General features: G+C 44.1%; 1 protein-coding gene across 1 annotated transcript in view; it reads left to right on the forward strand.

The window, feature by feature from the left end:
• ARHGEF18 (Rho/Rac guanine nucleotide exchange factor 18) overlaps positions 1 to 13,085 on the forward strand; it is a gene marked incomplete at its 5' end in the record, with an annotated part of 77,082 nt that overhangs the window by 38,099 nt on the left and 25,898 nt on the right. The window lies entirely within an intron of this gene.

A 13,085-nucleotide genomic window follows, 5' to 3' on the forward strand; every position in this document is an offset into this window, starting at 1 on the left:
GCCCTCCCCGGCTCCCCAAAGGCACTCCACACAGGCTCAGCCAACTGTCTCCGTGTCTGACGCAAACGTCCGATCTGGTGACTTTAGTTGGTGCCATCTGTGTCCCTGGACGGTCATGTGCCGGGTACTGAGGAGCAGAGGTCAGCTACACGTCCCTCGTCCTGCATGGAGCTTCGATGCCGTTCTTAATGTGTTTTCTCTGATCCTTCCTGGTCCGAGTGCCATCTCACCAACAGAGGAGACAAAAGGAAACCACGGTTAAGGAGTCTCGTTTTAGGGAGTTCCCTGGTGGCCTAGTGGTTAGGATCCTGGGCTTTCACTGCTGTGGCCCAGGTTCAATCCCTGAACTGAGATCCCACAAGCCACGTGGTGTGGCCCCAAAAAATGGGGGGGAGGGGAGAGTCTCATTTTTTTCTCTGTTAAGTGGTATTATGTGGACACACTCTGGGTCCTTTAATTTTGTTTTCCTCTTTAATAGAGGTAAAATATGCATAAAATTTGTCATCTTAGCCATCTTTTTTTGTTTTTATTTTATCTTTAATTTTATTGAAGTATAGTTGATTTACAGTGTTGTGTTAATTGCAGTTGTACAGCAAAATGATTCAGTTTTACATATACACATTCTTTTTTATATTTTTTCCCATTATGATTTATCACAGGATATCGAATATAGTTCCCTGTTCTATACAGTAGGACCTTGATGTTTATCCATCCTATATATAATAGTTTGCGTCTGCTAATCCCAAACTCCCAGTACTTCCCTCCCCCAGCCCCTTGGCAACCATAGGTCTGTGTGTCTGCGAGTCTGTTTCTGTTTTGTAGATAAGTTCATTTGTGTCATATTTTAAATTCCACATGTAAGTGATATCACATGGTGGTTTGCCTTTCTCTGTCTGACTTACTTCGCTTAGTATGATAATCTCTAGGTCCATCCATGTTGCTGCAAATGGCATTATTCCATTCCTTTTAATGACTGAGAAATAGTCCACTGTATATGTGTACCACATCTTCTTTATCCATTCATCTGTCGATGGACATTTAGGTTGTTTCCATGTCTTGGCTATTGTGAATAGTGCTGCTCTCAACCTAGGGGCGCATGTATATTTTCAAATTATAGTTTTGTCTGTGTATATGCCCAGGAGTGTAATTGTTGGATCATATGACAACTCTTTTTAGTTTTTTGAGGAACCTCCACACTGTTTTCCATAGTGGCTGCACCAATTTACATTCCCACCAACAGTGTAAGAAGGTTCCCTTTTCTGCACACCCTCTCCAGCATTTATTATTTGTAGACTTTTTAATGATGGCCATTCTGACCTGTGTGAGGTGGTACCCCATTGTAGTTTTGATTTGCATTTCTCTAATGATTAGCAATGTTGAGCATCTTTCCATGTGCCTATTGACCATCTGTATGTCTTTGGAGAAATGTTTATTTTGGTCTCCTGCCCATTTTTCGATTGGGTTTTTTGGGTTTTTTTGTTATTGAATTGTATGAGCTGTTTGTATATTTTGGAAATTAAATTAAACCCTTATCAGTCACATCATTTGCAAATATTTTCTCCCAGTTCGTAGGTTGTCTTTTCGTTTTGTTTATGGTTTCCTTTGCTGTGCAAAAGCTTTATCATCTTAACCATCGTAAGTGCACAATTTAGTGGCACTAAACACATTCACATTGTTGTGCAACCATCCCCACCATCCATCTCCAGAACTTTCTCATCTTCCCAGACTGAAACTCTGTCCCCATGAAACACTGACTCCTCATCCCCCACCCCCAGCCCCTGGCCCCCACCATCTACTTCCTGTCTCTGTGAATGTGACTCATTTAGGGACCTCACATGAGTGGAATCAGACAGTATTTGTGCTTTTGTGTCTGACTTATTTCACTGAGGATAATGTCCTCAGGGTTCATCCATGTTGTAGCAGGTGTCAGAATCTCCTTCCTTTTTAGGGCTGAATAATATTCCAGTGTTATGAAAGGACCACATTTTGTTTATCCATTCATCCATCAATGGACACTTGGGTTGCCTCCACCTCAGCATTATTGTGAATAATGCTGCTGTGAACATGGGTGTCCCTAAATATGTTCGATTATTTGTCACTTCCCTCCCTCTGTCCCAAGAGGGGCCTGGCCCATTCCTGCCCTTTTGAAACGTAACTCGGAGCACCCGCACACGCATACCTTTTCAAATGTTATTCTTTTGTTTTTCACAAGGCTCAGTTCCTCCCGAACTTAACTTTTTTTTTAAAAAAGGAAACTTCCATTTGAGAATAGTTTTCAGTTGATAAAAAACTTGCAAAGAGAGTATGGAGTTTCCTTATTACCCCCCTCCCCACGTAGTTTCCCCTGATGTTCACATTACTGTTGACTAAACTCTGTACTTTATTCAGGTTTCACCAGGTTTTCTGTGCCAAGATCCAGCCCAGGAGCCCACATTGCACTTTAGCGGATTTCACTTCTGAGCTACTTCCCTAATGTTGTCATCCTTTGCAATTAAGCAATGTCCGGTTCTAATAACCAGCCTTTGAAACTCTGAACTTGGTGGTCTTCCATGGCAGCCTCTCATCCTCCTCCTTCAGATCCTGCCCCCTTTCCTTACTCCTCAGGATTCTTCATCAAATCATTTTCCAAATTTTTTATTTTATTGAAGTATAGTTGATTTACAGCGTTGTGTTAATTTTTGCTGTACAGCAAAGTGACTCAGTTATATATATATATATATATATATTCTTTTTATATTCTTTTCCATTATGGTTTATTAGGGTATTGAATATAGTTCCCTGTGCTACACAGTAGGACCTTGTTGTTTATCCATCCTGTATATACTAGTTTGCATCTGCTAATTCCAAACTCCCAATCCTTCCCTCCCCCACCCCCACCCCCCAGTCTGTTCTCTATGTCTGTGAGTCTGTTTTTGTTTCGTAGGTATGTTCATTTGTGTGGTATTTTAGATTCCACCTATAAGTGATATCATATGGTATTTGTCTCTCTCTGTCTGACTTACTTCACTTAGTATGATAATCTCTAGGTCCATCCATGTTGCTGCAAATGGCATTATGTCATTCTTTTTTTTTTTTATGGCTGAGTAACATTCCATTGTGTATATGTACCACATCTTCTTTATCCATTCCTCTGTCAGTGGACATATAGGTTGCTTCCATGTCTTGGCTATTGTGAACAGTGCTGCTACGAACATTGGGGTGCATGTATCTTTTTGAATTATAGTTTTGTCTGGGTTCATTTTCCAAATTTTTAAGACCCCCCCCTTCCTCCTTTAATCTCAGATATCAGGTCTTTGAAATAAACCCCTCTTTTCTTTTTCTTCTCAAAAGTACACCCTTAACACAAAACCAAACAAAGGAGGAATTATCTATACTCACAATAGGCAGGCATCTACTCATTATAAAACATTACTGCATTTTGGTACCAATGTATTCATTGATGTCATTGGAGAGAAGGAAAATGCCATTCGGGTGATGAACCTCCAAGTTATCTGCCAACCAACCCATTTCAGAGAGAGGAAGCTCCTTGGCCATTCATTTTTGTTATTGTTTGTTTTTGTTTTAATTTTAAGGTATGAATGCTACCTAAGTTGCAGGCCCCGTTCGGTAACGTAACATTCACAAATGTCAGGTGTACCCAGCAAAATGTCATTTCAGACCTGAGCTTTCCAAAAATCTTTTACTCAGATTAATTTTCAGCAAGATACACACGCATAAAAGATCACGCAGTTCCCTTTTCTCGAGACACAGGGAGACAGTGAGTTGGGCACATTTCCTTAGCTAAGCAGAAAGGGTACAGTTGCGCCCCTCCACCATATCCACAGGTTCCACACCCTTGATTCAGCCAACCAAGGATCAAAAATACCCCAGAAACTTCCAGAAAGCAAAACTTGAATTTGCTGCGCTCACAGCCAACTATTTACCTAGCATTTACATTGTATTAGGTATGATAAGTAACCGTGAGATGATTTAAAGTATACCTGAGGGTGTGCATAGGTTCTACGCAGATTCAGCTGACCCCTGAACAGTGCCGGGGGGGTGGGGTAGGGGCGCTGACCCTCTGTGCAGTTGAAAATCTGAGTATAACTTTATAGTTGGCCCTTTATATCTGTGGCTCCACATCCTCAGATTCAACCAACCACGGATTTTATAGAACTATAGCACATATTTAGTGGGAAAAAAAAATCCGCTATAAGTGGACCTGCACAGTTCAAACCCGTGTTGTTCAAGGGTCAACTGTATTGATACTTTACTATTTCATATGAGGGACTTGAGCATCCTGGGATTTGGGATTTTGGCATCCTTAGAGGCCCTGGAACCAATCCCCTCCGGATACCGAGGGATGACCGTATTTAACATTCATGCTAATAACAAAGTAAATTTTTCTTTTTTTAAAAAAATTTATTTTATTTATTTATTTTTGGCTGCGTCGGGTCTTCGTTGCTGCCAGCGGGCTTTCTCTAGTTGCGGCGAGCAGGGGCTACTCTTCGTTGCGGGGCACAGGCTTCTCATTATGGTGGCTTCTCTTGTTGCGGAGCACAGGCTCTAGGTGTGCGGACTTCAGTAGTTGTGGCGCGTGGGCACAGTAGTTGTGGCTCGCGGGGTCTAGAGTGCAGGCTCAGTAGTTGCGGCACATGGGCTCAGTAGTTGTGGCTCGCAGGGTCTAGAGCGCAGGCTCAGTAGTTATGGTGCACGGGCTTAGTTGCTCCACGGCGTGTGGGAACTTCCCGGACCAGGGCTTGAACCCATGTGCCCTGCATTGGCAGGCAGATTCTTAACCACTGTGTCACCAGGGAAGTCCCCAAAGTAAATTTTTTCTATGCTGTGCAGTGATGTTGGGGATTTACTCATTAAGGGAAGATTCTCCCATGAGGTCAGGGACAGGCAGGGATGGCTGGCCCAGGGCCATCTGGCAGCTCTCTCAGCCAGGTATCATTTCTTACCATCCACACCTTTGCACATTTCTCTTTTACAGGGTGGCCCCTGGCAGAGGCTTCTGCACGAAGTCCCCAGGTTTCCAGCCAGGACAAAGTCTTGCGTTCGGCCACTCTCAGTGGAGCAGCCCCACATCCCGTTGGGTGGCTTTTTTTTTTTTTTTTTTTTTTTTTTTGCCGCACTGCGAAGCTTGTGGGATCTTAGTTCCCCATCCGGGCATCAAACCCATGCCCCCTGAAGTGGAAGCGCTGAGTCCTCACTGCTGGACCACCAGGGAAGTCCCTCTCATTACTTTTTATACTCTCACAGTCTCTTCTCCCAAATTATGGTGACTTGCCATGAGGTCCTCGGGCATTTCTTGTTTTCATTGTAACCCTCTCTGAATGTCTCCAAGCCTGCTTTCTTATAAAGCACTATTCCCAGACCCTCCTTCTTGGCCATCAGAACTGCTCTCTGAGGTCTCGGTTGAGTGTCCATCACCTTCTGCAGGAATTTTTCTTAAGAGGCTGTGCCCTTTGGCCTTCCCTCTAAGAGATGAAGGGAGGGAAGAAAGAGGAAGGCTGCTTGTTCTTTCTGCTGAGGTGTCCAGTGAGTGATAAGAGAAGCTCTGGAATTAAATGAGTTCGCAGGAAACATGGCTTTATTCACTGTGTTCTGGTCTGAATTGTGTTTCCCCCAAATTCCCATGTTGCATCCCTAACCCCCCAGCGTGATGGTAATAGGAGGTGGGGCCTTTGCAAGGTGATAGGAGTAGTTGAGGTCATGAGGTTGGGGCTCCCATGACGGGATTAGTGCCCTTATAAGAAAAAACCCTAGATAGCTTGTTCTCACTCTCTCTACCATGTTAGGACCCAGCAAGAAGGTGGCCATCTGAAGCCAGGAAGCAAGCCCTCAGCAAAGGCTGAATCTACTGGCACCTTAGTCTTGGACTTCCCAGCCTCCAGGACTGTAAGACATAAATTTCTATTGTTTAAGCCACCCAATCTGTTATTTTATTATGGCAGCCGGAGCTGTTTACGACTTTGGGCATGAGTGTTCTTTTTTTTTGTTGGTGGTGATGCTTTTGTTTGTTTCACACTTTTTCTTTTGAAATCATTACGGATTCATAGGAAATTGCAAAGGTGGTGCAGAGAGGTCACGTGTACCCCTCACGCAGTTTCCCCCACTGGTTACTTCTTTGTAACTACAGTATAATAGGATATCAAAATGAGGAAATTGTCATCTGGACAATATGTGAGTCTGGTCCAATGCCATTTTATTACATGTGTAGATTCCCACAGCCACCACTTCCCTCAAGATCCAAGACTGTTCCATCACCACAGATTGCCCTTGAACTTCTGCGTTAAATTCTCACCCACTCTTCACGCACCCGCCCCCCCCTCCACTGATAACTCCAGCAACCACAAATCTTTTCTCTGTCTCTATAATTTTGTCATTTCAAGAATGCTACATAGGGAATTCCCTGGTGGTCCCGTGGTTAGGACTCTACACTTCCCTTGCCGGGGGCCTGGATTTGATCCCTGGTTGGGGAACTAAGATCCCGCAAGCCACTCGGTGCAGCCAAAAAAACAAAAACAAAACAAAACAAAAAGAATGTTACATAAATGGAATCATATGGTGACCTTTTGAGATTGGCTTTTATTTCAGTATAACGCCCGTGAGATCCACCCAGGTTGCTGTGTGTTCTCAACAGTTCCTTTTCCTTGCCGAGTAGTATTCCGTGGCATGGGTGGACTGCAGTTTGTCTGACCATTTACTCAGTGAAGGACATCTGGGTTGCTTCCTGTTTTGGCCTCAAAGCAGTTGCGAACAGTCATGTAAAGGTTTTTGTCTGGACCTGAGTTTTGCATTGCTCTGAGATAAATACACAAGAATGCAATTGTTCAGTTTTCTTTACAAACCACCCAACTATTTTCCAGAGCGGTTGCACCCTTTTACATTCCCACCAGCAATGTATGAGTGATCCAGTTTCTCCACATCCTCACCAGCATTTAGCATCACCGTTTTTTATTTTTGCTGTTCTAGTAGTGATGGCTCATGGTGATTTTGCGTTTATCTGATGGCTAAATGATGTTGAACATTATTTCACGTGCTTTTTTACTGTCTGTATATCTTCTTTGGTGAAATGTATTCTTCATCTTTTATGCTCTTATGCTCATTTTCTTTTTTGCTTCCCCTCACTGTTGTGGCCTCTCCCGTTGCGGAGCACAGGCTCCGGACGCGCAGGCCCAGCGGCCATGGCTCACGGGCCCAGCCGCTCCGCGGCATGTGGGATCCTCCCGGACCGGGGCACGAACCCGTGTCCCCTGCATCGGCAGGCGGACTCTCAACCACTGCGCCACCAGGGAAGCCCTATGCTCATTTTCTGAATGGGTTGTTTGTATTTTTACTGTTGGATTTTGAGAGCACGTCGTATATTCTAAATGCTAGTCCTTCATCAGATAGGCAGTTTGCAAAATATTTCCTCCCACTCTGTAGCCTGTCTTTTCATCCTTTTAACAGATCTTCCACAAGCAAATGTTTTTAATTATGACGAAGTCAATTTAAAGATATATTTTTCTTTTGTGGATCAGGCTTCTGGTGTCATAGCAAAGAACTCTTTGACCCATCCAAGCCCCAGTTCCTGAAGATTTTCTCCTATGTTAGCTCTGAAAAGTGTTATAGTTCTACATTTTCTGTTTAAATCTGTGGTCCATTTTGAGTTCTTGTTTGTGAAAAGCATGAAGTTTAGGTTGAGGTTCATTTTTATGCCCACGGACATGGCCATTGGTCCTTTCTGTGTTAACTTCCAGAATTATCCATAGAATAATACAAACTGTTTTGTAGAATAGTGATTTGCAAGCATATCGCTTGATGGTATAACACATGTCCTGCATGATATTTACGCCAAAAATATATATTTGCTACCATATTATCCTTTTGCTGTACGTGAGGGATTTTTCAACACAGATCTCTAGATCACTCACTATGAAACATTAATTCTCAACTTATAAATCTTCATTCCAGAAGCAATTAACTGTGGGTGGTAGCAGTACAGGTTATTTCTACTTTTATGCTGTTTTGTGATTTTTAAGTCTTCTGCACACACAGGCAAGAAGATCCCACAATTCTTTTTTAAGTGGTGTTTGCTGGGTTTGACATAACTTGGGAGTGGCGGGGGGCTTGTGTATTTTTTAAATTTCAGGTTCACAAAGAGTATTCTTTCTGGCTCACACTTCTAAGCCCCAATATGCCTTTTTTTTCTTTTCTTTTCTTTTTTTCTTTTTTTTTTTCTCTCTTTGTCCTCTGAGTCATGGGGTTAAGGTTTGGGGTTTGGGGTTTTTTTTCTCCCTCCTGTATTTTTCCTTTTTTTTCTTTTTTATGCTGTCTTGCTTTTGTAACATCCAGCTGAAGCAGGGCAGAGAAATCAATGAGTTGTCTGGGCATTGATTTAGCCTATTGCCAGGTGGCTGCCAGGCCGGGAACTGTGAACTGAAAACTTCATTTGGTATCAGATTTTCTTAATTGTCTCTCGAACACTCGCCCGTAGCCCGTGCTTGCTAGAACTCTCCAGAGACAGGTGGCACTCGCAGCCTGAGAGAAAAGTCTTCCAAGACACAAAGAATGGGGGCAGGGAGGGGGGCCTAGGACCTCACCAAATATGAGAAAGGGGGCAGCTGTTTCGAAGCCAAGGCTTTGAAACCGCCGGGCAGCTGGTGGTTTTATTGTTTGTTTTTTTGTTTTTAATATTTATTTATTTGTTTGTTTGTTTATTTTGGCTGCTCCGGGTCTTAGTTGCGGCATGCGGACTTCTTAGTTGTGGCATGCGGGATCTAGTTCCCTGACAAGGGATCGAACCCAGGCCGCCTGCATTGGGAGCACGGAGTCTTACCCACTGGACCGCCAGGGAAGTCCCCTGCGTGGCCTCTTGCAGAAAACGGCAGGGACCTCTGTGCCCGGGCCCAGCTGCCTCCCAAAGATGTTTCCAGTTACTTTCCCATCGAGCAGCAGGAGGAATCTGCCATTTAGAATATAGAATTCTTTTTTTTTTTTTAATTGAAGTATAGTTGATTGACAGTGTTGTGTTAGTTTCAGGTGTACAGCAAAGTGATTCAGTTATACGTATATATATCTATATATTCTTTTTCAGATTTTTTTCCATTACTGGTTATTATAAGATATTGAATATAGTTCCCTGTGCTACACAGTAGGTCCTTGTTGGTTAGAATATAAAATTCTTGCTTGGAAGTTGGTGTTTCTAGAAGCCAGTATGCTTCTAGATTATAAAGGACAGTTTAAGCCCAATTAAGATGGTCACTTGATATGTCACAATGAATTTCCTTGAAAAATGACTTTCAACAGGTTCTTAACTATCAAGTCTTGCTCATGGACTTCCCTCATGGGTCCTTACGTTCCCCCGACGGCTGATGGGGTTGTGCTTGCGTATCAGAGGATTTATAGACTGCAGGTCACTCGGGAGCCTAAGTACGCTAGAAATTAGCCCCTGTTAACCTGAACTTTGTGGCGTGGGGTCTGTTGCCCGAGTAAAATCCCAAAGTGGGATCATCGTAGCTGTCACACCAGCTTAGTTGTCTGATTTGCTCACAGAGACCACTCTTCAAGAAACCGAGGCAAAACAGGTTTTAAAAAAAGAAATCATGAGAACAGGCTGCTGTCTGTTTGTGGCTGAGAACGGGTGTGTTTTTTCCTCCGGGCCAAGAACGTTTTCCATTTTCACCGTTCGCTTTTCATTGTCATTCCTGGCTCTCCTCTGGGTCCCCTCCCCTCTGTGGTGGGCCGGTTGCCGCAGCGGGCCAGGAGCACGCCGATCGATGGCACCTCTCAGCGGCGGGCAGACGGTGCTAATTAAGCTCCGGATCGGGTTCGATGGCTGTGCAGACAGCACAGCCCAGATCCCAGCGACCCACCACCCGCTGTCTGCCCCACCATGGCTGTCTGGTTTAGGAAAACACGAGGGCAGGATAAATACAGATTCCTGTCTGTCTGAGAGCCAGGGGCAGCATGACTAAGTCATCATACTGGGTGTGAAACCTACGAATCACTGGGCTTGTTCTCCTGCAGAAAGGTAACCCTTCTTCACAGGAGTTTATCCGCTGAACAGCTTTAACTGAGATATAATTCACATATCATACAATGCACCCATTTCAGTGTACAGTGCAGTGGCTTTTAGTGTATTCAGAGTCACCGCAATCAATTTATTTTATTTTGTTTTGTTTTATTTTATTTTATTTTGTTTATTTTTGGCCATGCCACACAGCTTGGGGGATCTTAGTTCCCCAACCAGGGGTCGCACCCAGGCCCTCAGCAGTGAGAGCTCCGAATCCTAACCACTGGACTGCCAGGGAATTCCCCCCCTTTTTTTTCCCGCAATCAATTTTAGAACCCCCAAGAGAAACCCCATACTCATTAGCTGTCACCCTCCAATCTCCCCAAGTCCTAGGCACCTACCTATTGATCTACTTCCCATCATTGTGGATTTACCTATCCTGCATGTTTCCTATAGATGGAATCCTACACCGCCTGGTCTCGTGTACCTGACCGCTTCACTCAGCAGGGTATTTCCCGGGTCCGTCCACATTGGAGCATGTTTCAGCATCTCATTTCTTCTTTAGATGAATGCTCTTCCATTGTATGGATGCAGGATTCTGTCTTTACAAATTCACCTACTGGCTAAAATGTATTTGTAACCCTCCAATCAGTACTTGTGGGGTGTTTTCACAGTCACGTGCAGAGGCACGTGCGGTGAAAAATGTGAGTCACTAAGGCGCACGTTCCCAGCTGAGGTTGAACAGGCCGTGCCCTGAATTCTTGCTTCAGTTCATACTGCAAACACGTGTCCTTTTTGCAGTGTATTTGGTGCCACATGTTTTGCCCTTTTTTTTGGTGGTGGGGGGGAGCTTTTTGTTGGTGATTTGGCAAAGGGGCCCCCAAGCATAGCGCTGAAGTGCTGTCTAGTGGTCTTAAGCACAAGAAGGCTACAGTGGGCCTTAAGAGAAAATCTGTGTTAGACCAGCTTCGTTCAGACACAAGTTCAACGTTAATGAATCAACAGTATATGTTAAATAATGCATTTTTCAATAGAAACACACATAAAACAAGGTTACAGGATGAATGGTTGGCAAAAGTGCAGCCAGAAGCTCCCATAGGAACCGTGGTTCCGTATTAGCTAATTCAGTCACTACCACAAATAACAAGAATTGACTGTAACTTTTTATTCTGGAGTAGTTCAAGACTTACAAGAAGTTGTAAAAATAGACTTCCTGTGTACCCTCCACCAAGCATCCCCCACTCATGACATCTCACATAACCATAGTCCAGTGGCAAAACCAAGACATTGATACAATGTTATCAACTCAGGGACAGACCCTATTTGGGTTTTGCGAGTTGTTACCTGCACTCTTGTGAGGGAGAGGGGAGTGTATATATCTATGAAATGTTATCCAGGTGTAGATGTGAGTAACCAATACCGCAGTCAAGAGGCAGAACTATTCCATCACCCTAAATAAACAATGATTTCTTTTTAAAAAAAACGGTGGCAGGGCTTCCCTGGTGGTGCAGTGGTTGAGAATCTGCCTGCTAATGCAGGGGACACGGGTTCGAGCCCTGGTCTGGGAGGATCCCACATGCCGCAGAGCAACTAGGCCCGTGAGCCATGGCCGCTGAGCCTGCGCGTCTGGAGCCTGTGCTCCGCAGCAGGAGAGGCCGCGATAGCGAGAGTGATTTGGCAAAGGGGCCCCCAAGCATAGCGCTGAAGTGCTGTCTAGCACTTCAGCTAGATAGTGAGGCCTGCGCACCGCGATGAAGAGTGGCCCCCGCTCGCCACAACTAGAGAAAGCCCTCGCACAGAAACGAAGACCCAGCACGGCCAAAAATAAATAAATAAACAAATGTGGGGTTTTGATTCAGCAAAAAAAAAAAAAAAAAAAAAAAAAAAACGGTGGTAAAATAAACATAAAACTGACCAGTTTAACCAGAGTACAATCCAGTGGCATTAAGTACATTCACAGTGTTGGGCAACCACTACCACCATCCATCTTCAAAACTCTCTGCATTTTCCCCAATTGATACTCTGTCCATCTTAAACAAAACTCCCCATTCCCCTTCCTCAGTCCCTGGGAACCCCCCATTCTAATTTTTCTCTCTATGAACGTGACTCGTTTGGGGGCCTCCTAGAAGTGGAATCCGAGGGTATTTGTCATTTTTGTGTCTGACTTTATTTCACTGAGCACCATGTCCTCACGTTTCATCCATGTTGTAGCAGGTGTCAGAATTTCATTCCTTTTTAGGGCTAAATAAAATCCCGTGAAACAGTGATTTCCTGTTTTGTGGGAGGTACTGTCCTCCATCTACTGGGGAGACAGACAGTGATCAGAATAAGTAAATTATGTCATATGTTTAGGGGGCTAGTTCATTATTCTTTTAGCTGGAATTCTACCCCTTGTACCCTTTTGAGTCCAGTGGTACCTGGGGCCCCTAATCATGACCCCCAAGACATGGAAACCTCAAAGTGTCTTCTTCATCATCCAAGGAAGATCTAATTCCATTTATCGTAGATTTAGCATTACCGATCATTTTCTTAAAATTCTCTGGAACCAGTGATTCTTAGAGGGTGTTTAGGGTGACTTTTCCTCCCCGTGGGCTGTTTGATTAAAGCAGAATCCATCCGACTTCAGACAGGGCCTCGCATCACAGGAACAATCTGTCAGCCGCACCAGGATGCCGGGCAAAGTCTTCATTTTAGCATTTGTCCCATATTTGTACATCCAGATCATAATTGCCTGGGTGGAGTTCACTGGGCGTAGAAATGCCAGGAAGTGCCTGCCCTGGACCGTGGAGGCCTCGATTTATGATTTTCACCATTGCAAACGAGTGTTGGTATGTGAGCGACAGCCTTGTCACCTTTGTCTACTATGATAATAGCCATTGTTAGCTATTTATGATCATGACGTCAGGATGTTTGAGGTCACCGACCAAATGGCATCACGTCTCCATGCTGCTCAGAACCAGAGTCCCAACTACTTTCCTTGTGTGACATAGAGAAACTGGTGGGTGGGTGCATTGGGGACCCAGGAGCCGGGTCAGGAAGCCCACTGGACAGATTTCTTCCTTTTTTCTTTTTTCTTTTTCTTTTTCTTTTTTTTTTTTTTTTT

The sequence above is a fragment of the Physeter macrocephalus genome, chromosome 2, assembly GCF_002837175.3.
Source record: "Physeter macrocephalus isolate SW-GA chromosome 2, ASM283717v5, whole genome shotgun sequence".
Taxonomy (NCBI): Eukaryota; Metazoa; Chordata; class Mammalia; order Artiodactyla; family Physeteridae; genus Physeter; species Physeter macrocephalus.